The sequence below is a fragment of the Cetorhinus maximus genome, chromosome 11, assembly GCF_964194155.1.
Source record: "Cetorhinus maximus chromosome 11, sCetMax3.hap1.1, whole genome shotgun sequence".
In the NCBI taxonomy this organism is placed as follows: Eukaryota; Metazoa; Chordata; class Chondrichthyes; order Lamniformes; family Cetorhinidae; genus Cetorhinus; species Cetorhinus maximus.
In genome coordinates this window covers 93277613-93289656 of record NC_135889.1, presented here as the reverse complement: position 1 = coordinate 93289656, position 12044 = coordinate 93277613, and the positions used below count along the sequence as shown (strand labels likewise).

Sequence of the window (12044 nt, the reverse complement as noted above, 5' to 3'; positions counted from 1 at the left end):
CAGGCACATGCTAAGTCAGTGGCTGATGATGTGCCTCTGGAGTCGTCTGTGAGGCAGCGAACACTGGAAGTCCAACAGGGTATGTGGGAAGATCTGGCGGAGATACATGAGGCAATGTCTGGCATGGTCCCCATGCTGGAGGAGTCGATGCGGAGCATCACCGATGCAATGAGCCTCAAGGCCGAGCACCATGCTTCCTCCATGAGGGAGTGGCGACTCTCATGGAGAGGCTCCTCCAGGAGAACAATCAGGGCCTCCTGGGGCTAAACCTTGGACCTGCAATCCCTCACAGCAGCATTGACATCAGCTGGTCGGTGCCAGTGTGGGAGATGGTTTGGACACCAAGTATCCCAGCTCGGTGCCCATCCAGCAATGGTGAGCAGGGACTTCTGAAGCGACCTCACATCGGTGTAGGAGCTGCCTGTCATCTCTGTGGGCTCCTCTCAGGGCACTTGGGATGAGGGTAGCAGCTCCTCCGCCCCTTTGCCAGTGGCCGTGAGATCCAATGAGGTTGCAGTGACTGGGGAGATGCCGGCTGTGGAACTGGCCGCTCCCTTCCAGGTGGGGCCATCAAAGGCTCCATGGGCCGGAAGACACCTGCCAAGGTAATCGAGGCCAACAGGACAGCAGGGTGAGCAGGCTGTCTCAGATGCCAGTGCCAGCGAAGGGGGAGCATCTCAACATAGCACTCAGAAACGTAAACTTAAGGCACCTTAGGCACACCATGGGCTTCTCGCTGGTCATTTTATGTTGCCCCGCTATAAGCTGATGACAAGTTGGTGTGATGCTTAACCTCTTTGCATTCAGTTTCTTTTCTGCTTTATTTTGTTAATTCATTAAATGTTTATATGTGAACAAGGCTCAGTGAGATTCCTTACTTCTGCAAGTGCACAGGAATCCATGATGTTATGAGTGGCTTGTTTGTCATTGAGCTACATTGACAAGGCACATAGTTAATGTTCCTATCTAGGCAGATGTTGTTCTCAGGTATCAAGTATGGAGCCTGCAGTCCTGGCGTGTGTTGAAGGTCCATCCTGTGGTGGGCTAGCTGAAGGTTTGTTGGATTAAAGCTTCCCTGGAGGTTACCCAGGTCAGCGTCTACCCCCTCAGCGTTCTCCTGTGAGTGTTTGTCCTCGGACTCACTACTGGACTCGTTTTCTGCAGCCGAAGCATCTGCGTCTACATCTTCTTCCTCCACTGCATCACCCCTTTCCAGCGCCAGATTGTGGAGAGTGCAGCATGCAACCACTATCAGTGACACACAATCTGGGGGGTACTAGAGTGCACCCCTTGAGCGGTCCAGGCATCAGAAGTGCATTTTGAGAACAATGATGGTTCTCTCTACCACAGCCCTTGTGGAGCCCTGATTCCTATTGTAGCGCTCCTTGGCTTCTGTTCTTGGATGGCGAAGGGATGTCACCAGCCATCTTCTGAGGGGATAGCCCTTGTCACCCAGCAGCCATCCATCCAGCCGGGCTGGAGCACTGAAGAGCCTTGGCACCTGGGAGTGTCTGAGGATGTAAGCGTCGTGAGAGCTGCCTGGGTACCTTACACAGACTTGTAGAATCAGCATCCTGTAATCACACACTATCTGCACGTTCATGGAGTGGAAGCCCTTCCTGTTGACGAAGGCATTGGGCTCACCTGCTGGCGCCTTGATGGCCACATGTGTACAGTCTATTGCATCCTGGACGCGGGGGAAGCCAGCAATCACTGCAAAGCCTCTGGCTCACTCTGTCTAGCTGGCCTCATCCCAGCAGTAGTGGATGAAAGTCAATGCACGCCTGAACAGAGCGTCTGTCACCTGCTTGATACAAGTGTGGACAGTTGACTGGGAGACACTGCAAAGATCACCCACCGACCCCTGGAAAGAGCTGGAAACATAGAAGTTGAGGGCAGCCATGACCTTCAATGCCACTGGCATGGGGTGCTCACCCACACAGTTGGTGCAGATCTCAGGGCCTATCATCTGACAAATGGAGGTCACTGTCTTCCTTGAGAGACGGAGCTTCCTTCGGCACTGCACCTTAGACATGTTGAGGTAGCTGCTTCACCGCCTGTAAATCCTGGCAGCCAGGATAGTGGTGTCTTCTGTGGCCCCTTCTGCCTTGCGCTTTCTGTTGGCCCTGCTCCCCTTGTGCCTGCATCTCTCCTCCCAAAGGTGGCTCCCCTGGAGGCTGAATGTGGACTCCTGGCATCCTCCACCTTCTGGCCCTTCCTTCCTCCTCAGAGGAGGTCCCTCCAGTGGACAGCACAACTCCCATTCCCAGGATAAGGAAAGGCTTCTTGAAACCAGCAAGGCCCCAAAAACGATATTTACTCCAGAGTCCTGACCTGAAACCTGTTACTCCTGTCCAAGCAGCTGTGAAGAGTTTTGAAGTACTCCTGCTCACACAGACAAGTAGCAGTAAGCTTAAGCATTAAATGTCTGACAAATAACAATCACGACCCCACTCACCCCTCTTATCCCACCCGTGAATGACGTTTATAAAAATGCGGCCTACCCGCCTGCCCGTTGCACCCGTGCAACAACCTGAAGATCGTACAGGCCCTGAGAAATCGGCATCAAGTACTGGCTCAAGGGCCTTAAGTGGCCCGTTAATTAATGGTGGGCGCGCATCGGAGATCATTGTGCATCCGCCCAACGAAATATCGCAATGGCGTACAGTGATGTCGGGACGCTCGCCCGACGTCACCACGCATCATTTTACATGTCGGCATGCAGGGCCTGCCCCCGCACACCAATGTGAAAATTCTGGCCATGAAGAAGAAAATGAAGAGTTAAGCCTGTCTCTGGTCGAGTTAAGGAACAAATTAGCTGAGAAGTGGCAATAATATGCGATTCTTCAGGAAACCATTAATGAGAATGGGAAAGAATTAGAAGAGCTGAAGCAGCAGCTGCGTAAAAGCTTGGAAGTCTTAAAGCTAGAAGGCCTTGAATTCTCAGAAGAGCTGTCGGAAAACCCAACCACTGAGCTCATTTAAGTTCAGCCAACAGTGAAATTAAAGAGAAAATAGGGATACGGGTCAATGCTTCCAAGAAAAGGACACGTAGGAAGGAAAGGAGAAATTATTGACAGTCCTCAAAAAGAAAAACAATTTTTTTCCCCTTTTCCTCTTCCTCCTCACACATCATTTAGCTCATCACGGTATTGCTTTGTGCTTATTGCCCTTTATCTGTTTCAGCTTGGAGGGGAGGGGCAGCAGAAGTGAACATGACTGCGCTCAGAAGATGGTGAAATAACCACTGAGGGACCGAACGGGCAGCTGGCCCCTGAAAAGGAGGTCTCGGAGACGCCAGCCGAGGTTGTTGGGCTACGACACTCAACCTGTCAAAGACGGTCTCCTGAGAGACGTGACCTGTAAATAGTTATTGTGTAAATAGTTAACGTGTTTTAAGCTTGTTAGCTGTACTTTTAAGTAAAGGGGCAGGGATATGGTAAAGTAAGGTGCCCTGTCCCTTTAAAAGAATGCAAGTGTACTGATCATGTGACAGCACTGACAAATCACTGTACAGCGTGGGCAACTGGGAACTGTGAGTCTAGTTTTGGAGGTTTCTGAGTGAGCACGTATGATCTGGTGCTCTGCCCTATGTCTCAATAAACCATCACTGTTGATTCTTACGTCAGTCTCTCCCCATTATTGATTGCAAGCAGCAATTGATGAGAACATAGCGTGCAGTTAGAGTTCAGTTAGCCAACGAACTCATTTACCCAAGACATAAAAAGTAGTCAGCATGGATTACAAAAGGGAAGATCATGTATGACCAACCTTATCAAATTCCTTGAAGAATTAACATAAGGAGAAACTAAGGGTGATGCAATAGATGTAATATATTTGGAGGAGTGTGACAACATACAGGACAATATTAATAAAATTGCAGAATGGGCTTGTAATTGGCAGCTTGAAGAGAGATAAATATTAAGTAGTATTTTTGCTAGGAAGAATAAGGAGGCTATATAATCCTTGAAAAATTGGTTTCTAAATGGGATAGATGAACAGAAGAGTCTGGGAGTACAGATATGCAAGTAGCAAAAGCAGCAAGACAAGTTAATAAGGCCATAAAAAAGGAAATAAATCATTGGGGTTAATTTCTAGATGGATAGATTCAAAAAGCAGAGAGGTTATGTTCAATTTGTATAGAACATTTGTTAGGCCACATTTGAAGTACTGTGAACAGTTCTTCTCACCATATTATGAAAAGGATATCGATGCATTGGAGGAGGTGCAAAAATAATTTACAAGAATGATACTAGAACTAAGAGGTTATGCCTATCAGGGGAGATTGAAAAAGCTGGTGCTCTTCTCTCTAGAAAAGCCAGAGTGGTGACTTTGAGGTCTTTATGATTATGAAAGGGTTTGATAGGGTGGGCATGAAGAAGATATTTCCACATACATGCCAGATCAGAAGTAGGGGCCCTAAATGTACAATAGTCACTAATAAATCCAATAACAAATTCAGGAGAAACGTCTTTACCCACAGAGTGATTAGAATGTGGAACTCACTGCCACATGTAGTAGTTGAGGCAGATAGCATCAATAAATTCAAGGTGAAGCTACATAAACTTATGAGGAACAAAGGAATGGAAGGACATGTTGATGGAGTTAGATGAAGAAAGGTGCGAGCAGGCTCGTGTGGAGCATAAACACCATCATGGACTTGTTGGGTCAAAAGGCCTGTTTCTCTGCTGTAAATACTTTGAAATGCTCTGTGCAGCTTCCAATTTTCTTAACTGATCCCTCACCTCTACGCTTGATATCCATGTGCCCAAAAATATGTTTATTCTCTCCCAATGCTGTTGTACCCCTGGTATTGTCCCGTCATTCAAGTACAAGGGGTGCTGACTTGAGCCTATCTGGTACAAAACTGAATCGGCAATTTATCATCAGATCTGGCTGGATCACAAAGCACTATTGGGCCTCACTATCCTCTGTCAAAAACGTCTGTTATTTCAGTATCATCCAGGCATTTTTTCTCTACCATAAATCATTTTATTAAGCTCCTTTATCTGTGGCATCCACCCTCATCTCCAAGAACTGGTGAGAGGAAGCCCATAGAATCCAGTTATTACCAATTTTGAGTCCACCTGGTCAGATATTTCTATGTTTATCTTCTTTCCCTCTTTCCACCAAATCTAACCTCTATCTCCTCGTTCAAACCCTCTGTTCTTGCAAACTACTGCCCCATCTAAAATTTCCCTTCCTTCTTTAAAGTCCTTGAAAATGTTAAATTGCCTCCTAAAACACTCCCAACAAACTGTATGAATCTTTCCAATCAGGTTCCATCCTGACAGCTGTAATCAAAGTTCCAAATGGTAGGCTCTGTGACCATGGCACTGTCTATAAACAGTTCATCAAAACCTCTGCTGCCCATATCTTATCATGCAACAAGTCCCACTTATTCATCACTTCTGGGGCTCTTAAGACCCCAATGCCTCATCCATGTATTTAAATTTCTTCTTGGCCTCACCCCTCCATAACCCTGTAACCTACATCCTGTTCGGCATAGCAAGGGTTAATGTGTGACTGGAGAACAGTACCACCCACAGTGTGATGTAGAGAGGCACATGACGGTAGACAGGAGACAGAGTTGTATGAAGAGACTCAAGTAGAAAATAGCACAAAGTTAGCTCCTAGTTTGGGCTGTACTTTGTACATATGTGAGGTGACACAAGGCAGCATTGCCCAAAGAAGATGGTTGTGATTGTTGGAGGTTAATCATCTCAGTTCCATGACATCACTGCAGGAGTTCCTCAGAGTAGTGTCCTAGGCCCAACCATCTTCAGCTGCTTCATTAATGACCTTCCTTCCATCATAAAGTCAGAAGTAGAGATGTTTGTTGATGATTGCACAATGTCCTGCGCCATTCACGCTCCTCAGGTACTGAAGCAGTCCATGTCCAAATGCAGCAAGACCTGGATAATATCAAGGCTTGGACTGACAAGTGGCAGGTAACATTTGCATCGCACAAGTGCCAGGCAATGACCATCTCCAACAACAGAGAATCTAACCGTCACCCCTTGACATTCAATGGCATTACCATCACTGAATACCCCACTGTCAACATCCTGGAGGGTTACCATTGACCAGAAACTGAACTGGACTTGCCATATAAGTACTGTGGCTGCAGGAGCAGGTCAGAGGCTAGGAATCTTGCAGCGAGTAACTTAACTCCCGACCCCCCACAGCCTGTCCACCGTCTACAAGGCACAAGTCAGGAGTGTGATGGAATGCTCTCCACTTGCCCGGATGAGTGCAGCTCCCACAACACTCAAGAAGCTTGACACTATCAAGGACAAAGCAGCCCACTTGATTGGCACCCCTTCCATAAACATTCACTCCCTTCACCACCAACAAACTGGCAGCAGTGTATACCATATACAAGACTGCACTGCAGGAACTCACCAAGATTCTTTAGGCAACACTTTCCAAATCCAGGATCATTATCATCTAGAACTGCACGGCAGCAAAGAGATGGGAACGCACCACCTGGAAGTTCCCCTCCAAGCCACTCACCATCCTGACTTGGAAATATATTGCCATTCTTTCACTGTCGCTGAATCAAAATCTGGAACTCCCTCCCTATCTTGTGGGTGTACCTACACGACATAGACTGCAGTGATTCAAGAAGGCGGCTCACCACCACCTTTTGAAGGGCAATTAGGGATGGGCAATAAATGCTGGCCTAGCCAACGATGTTCACATCCCATAAATAAAAATATATATAGTTATGTGTAACTGATAGACACTAGTTCAACCTTACAAGACTCTGGACCTCTTAGTGAGACCTACTGAACAAACCCTTACAACATGGTAGCAGCTAATGAATGAATGCAGAACCAAAGCAGCTGGTGTAGAACCTGGAATTTGAAAAATGCAAGGAACAGCATCCTGACCTGACTGAAGTGCACCTGAACCAAAGACACAGCTGGAATTGTCTAAAAATAAGCTCCATTACTGACATGGAGGCTGAAGGGCAGAAGAAAAATCCACTGTACAGCTAAAGAACTCTGCCAGAGCATGTGGAGGTCCATAGTGAATCCCTATCGATTGAAGAGTCAAAGGACTGAGCAAGGGTGAGCAAAAATGCAGTTCTAAGGCTGAACTAGCCTGAAAAAGTCTTCAGACTATTAATCAGTCAGAGCAGTCCGTTTCGTTAATCACTGCGGCCAGCCAGAGTTCAGAGATGGTATCGTAACACCTGGCGGACGAGCTCCATGGGGAAAGCAAAACAAAATTTTTAAAACTCAGCCAAACCTGGGAATTGCCTTTAAATCACTCTAACATACTCCAAAAACGTTCTAAAGTGCCCAAATCTTTGATTAGAAAATTTGCTGCAAGAAATCGATCCCTGACAGGCGAGAGCAATATCCAGCTATCTCTGCACAGTGTTTCAACTGTAATCGACTGGGACACTTTGGAAAGCTGAGCAGGTCAAAGACATCGAGATGTGCAGATGATCCCAAAACAATCCACGAGACTGAGGTACCAGACCATGAAGAAGTTCAACCGTGCTTCTTGGGTGAGATCAAGGATCCCGGATTCTCCTTTTCGAATGCTGACATCTCTGTAAACTATCACCTCACCAATCGCAAATTAGTCACGGGAGCCAGTGTTATGGTCCTCTCAGATAAGGCACTGTAGCTGAAAGACCTCTGGCTCTGAACGGCAAACACACCATTCTCCGGGTCTGGAGGAATCTGACTTCTGGTCCTAGAGCCAATCCGGTATGGCGATAAGCAAATATTCAAAATTTTGTACATCATCTGAAACCAATCCTTTTTTCTCTTAAGCAGAGATGCATGCGTTGCCCTTATCCTCCTCAAAATAGCAGAGCACATCAAAACAACCTCTGTCATCAACTACATGCCACTGCATGTTCACAAGAGGTCCACCAATGAAGAGACTCTTGACTGGGCCTTCAGCTCTGAATTATCTTCACTCTTTGCTGAGCCGGTTTGTCCAATTCCCTTGCAGGTGGCAATAGCTCCTCTTTTTAAGATCAGCCAAACCTTCAGATAAGTCCCACTTAACTTTGAGCAGAAGATACACAAGAGAATGACCAGCAACAGAACGACAAGACCCAACCTTAGGCTCCAACGGTTGCTGTCATACAACCAGGGAATACTGTGGCAACGAATCTGCAATTTCCATCAGAAATGCACAGCAGCAAAGCGATGCTGGAGTAGGAGAGCAGCGGCCATCAACTCACCAAAGCACACCTCAGTGAGGTACAAGGATGCATGAAAGAACACAATGTGGCGGCGAAAGCCAAACTGCAGGCTGAGCTCATGGATGAGGAACATTCAAACAGAATGGAGATACACCGTCAAATCCCAGGAAGATCTCAGCGGACTCCACGGAAAAAGAAAACCTGTGTTCCTACTGTGAAGGAATGGAGTGAACACTCCCTCTAGAAGGAATGGGACAAGCATATGGTGTCCGAACAAAGTAGATTGTTATTGATGAGGAAAAGTTCAGCTCCAATGAGTGCAAAAAGTGAATCAGCTGGTGACAACCAACTGCTGGAAACACAGGATACTACGATATCAACTCCAAGCCAACAAAGCTTGCCCAAAGGAAATGAACTTACCGCTCCTCCAAATGTGACCAGAGTGAGGTCTGGAAGAATTGTCAAAGCTCCAGACCATCTGAATTTATAAAGTCAGAGGCTTGAGGGGAAGAGAAGGGAGTATCACGTAAGAAAAGATTGTACTGTAAATATGTTGGGTAAAGACATGGGGGGAGGTGTAGTAAAAGGACGTTCAGCATAGCAAGGGTTAGTGTGGGACTGGTGAACAGTACTGCCCACAGTATGATGTAGAGAGATACATGATACACAGTTATATGATACATGGAACACAGTTGTATGGAAACACTCAAGTGGAAGTCAGCATGAAGTTAGCTCCTAGGCTGAGCTATACTTTGTATACATGTATGTAATTAAGCGTTACTAATAAACACTTAGGGCAAGATTCTCCCTTCATCGGGCGAGCTCAGTGGGCAGGCCCAGGAACAGCCATGAAATGGACGCTGCCTGCGATCGTGCTCTGACCATGATTTCACGCTGGCTGGACAATTTACAGCCAGCCAGCTTGAAATGTGTGCTGAGAGACTCAGCGTTGCCACGGTGGGAGCGGGAGGAGTGCGACCACTGAAGTCTGCATTTGCACAGGGGAGTGCGCACTGAAAGCTCCCTGAAGGCACAGAGCTACCTCAGGGAGCTGAAGAATTTTAAAATGAAAAATAAATATTTTACTAACGATATAAACATGTCCCCACATGTAACTCAGTCACATGAAGAGGAACATGTTAAAAATGATGTTAAAAAATCTTTACTGTTTTTTTAATTAATGTTGGAAACCTCATCCCGCCCATGGATGAGGTTTTGTACAAAATGCAAAGGCCATCTGGCCTATTCGCCCACCCACCAACCATAAGGTTGGATAGACAGCATCAAAAAACCTTTCAATTACTTGCTTAAGTGCCTTAATAGGCCTCCTAATTGTCGGCAGGCGCGTTGCCGACTGCCATGTGCACCCACCGACCAAAATATTGCGCAAGTGCGCAATGATGTCGGGACGCTCGTCCAACGTCATCGCGCACTATTTTACTCCCAATCGGGTCAGGCATGCACTCGCCCACGTGAAGAAAAATTCTGCCCTTAATGTTCAACCTTACAAACCTCTGAACCTCTTTGTGAGACCTATTGAACAAACTATTATAACACTTCCAAACTCTCTGTTCCTCTAACTGTGGCTTTTTGTGCATCCATCTTCCCTTCACCCTACCTTTGGATTCCTGTCCCTCTCCATCTTCAAGTTCCTATGTAAAATCCACCTCTTTGATCAATCATTTGGTTACCCATCTATCATCATCATAGGCTTGGTGTCCACTTTTATCTTATGCTTTTCTGAAGCATCTTAGGTCATTTTTTTCTAAGTTCAAAGTACCATATAGATGCAAGTTGATTTTATTAACTTCAACTTCTGTCTTTAAACCTCACATTTTTTATTTTAATTGTTTTCTGCTATAATCCTGTTCTTCATCAATCTAAACATCATGAACCATTGATTATCAGTGGCGTGATTGTTACCTTCACAGAGGTACAGGAACACGTTTAAGTGAACCCATTATTTATGTTGAGTCTAAATCCTGGAGAGTTTAATTTATAAAGTAAATTTGAATAAGAGATTGTCCAACCAGATTTTGTTATGCATTATTTGGTAGGTTGTGCAGGAGATAAATGATTGTAGGAACCAACCAAAAGGAGGGTGTCTGCTCCACCTTTAATTTTTTTTTAGAAGAATGTGTTTATATAACATAATCACACTATAACTGTATTATGGATTTTTTTTTGGGGGGGTCAATATAAGAGAAATAATGAAATGTTTCAGCTGTTGTAGAAGTGCCTTTATGAGTTCCAACACTTTTTCTTAATGATATGTTCCCATATATATAACATGGTAGGTGCTCATAATGTGAACTTGGCACCATTTTATACAGCTTCCTTCTTCTGAGTCATACGAAAGATGCAACTAGGATATGAATGTTTCACAGATACCAACGAGACACCCAGCCTTGTGTACTTAGAGAGATAACCTCATTTACATAAATCCTGTTGTGTTATGTTTTACTTAAGGACATGGCATCTAGCAATGAACTGCTGCAAACTCAACGACATCTTGATTTGGTCATTTGGCTGGAATTTGTGCCATATATTGCTATTGCACTTGGAAACCATAAAAAAATAGCTCCAGGAGACTATTAGGGAAGTTTTTTTTCTAGACATACTAGACATTTCAACTCAGTTGAAAGCAAGAAAGCAAGTACATCATTAACTATGTGATATGTATTGAATGAAAGGCGAACTCTGATGAAAAGTTGTTAAGTGTGCCAGCTAGTTATTTGACCTCAACATACTTTAATTATAATTAGCAACTGAAAAGCAATTTCCTTAAAATTTCAAATGATAGCTCTTTGATATTAACAAGACTGCCAAGCAGTAGTGTAATCTGCTGGTGCATCAGACGTTGACCTGTGTCTGCTGCTACACGGAAGTGGAAGTGACTGCTCCTCCTGACTAAGGTTAACTCATTAAGGCAGATGGGACTCATTAATTAAGCACAGCAATCAACAGTTACCTAAAGCAATCTGTTACTATCTGGGTAGGTACAAATGGCAAACAGACAATAATTAATAAGACAATGGAATTCAACAGTATTTAAAACAGCTCCAGCTACTCACATTTTATTAACATATTGGCATTCAGTCGCTCCCAGCTACAATTACAAGACTGCAGAGGGAAACAGGACTTATCTTAATAAAATGCTTGAGTACTGACTAGCCTTAGTAACCATTTGAAAGTTAAAGCAGCTCATAGTTACCCACTAATTATTTTTTCTCGTGTTTAGCAAGGAACTAAAATGTCAACCTCTGAATAAATAACATTGTTTTAAATTAATTGCATTCTTGCATTATAGAGGGATTGGTTTTTTTTTGGTTTTTGGTACTCACAAAGCAGATTGCAGCTGTTCACCTCAGTTTTCCAGCTAATTGCAATGCCAAATCTTAAAAGTGGAAGTCAGCAGTATAATGACAAAACTGTAATGGTTTCGATATTCAGCTTAAATAACTTAAAATGAATGTCAAAAAGGACACAATTCTGTCAAATTCCATTATCTCTAACTCTCAATTAAAAAGGAACATTTAATCACCAATGATGTGACACTTTTTTTTATTTGTTCATGGGCTATGGGCATTGCTGGCAAGGTCAGCATTTATTGTTCATCCCTTGAGAACGGCAAATTTAAATTTATAAAGTCAAGGAATAAACATACTCAGATCACATTTTGTGCAAATCAAATTATTGTATTTTTAATAGTTAACTAATATTTTTCAAAGTATAGCTGCACCCAATTTGAATTTGTCACATGCAAATACATTAACAACATCCTCCAGCAATTAGGCAAGAAAACTAAAAAGAAATGCTATTTCACAGACTCCATTGTAAAACAATCAATGAAACTGACTGATATTCTGTT

At 44.3% G+C, this 12044-nt stretch overlaps 1 protein-coding gene across 1 annotated transcript in view; it reads right to left on the bottom strand.

Moving 5' to 3' along the window:
- thsd7ba (thrombospondin, type I, domain containing 7Ba) overlaps window positions 1-12044 on the bottom strand; it is a 976108-nt gene that overhangs the window by 138954 nt on the left and 825110 nt on the right. The gene's annotated exons all lie outside the window — the stretch shown is intronic.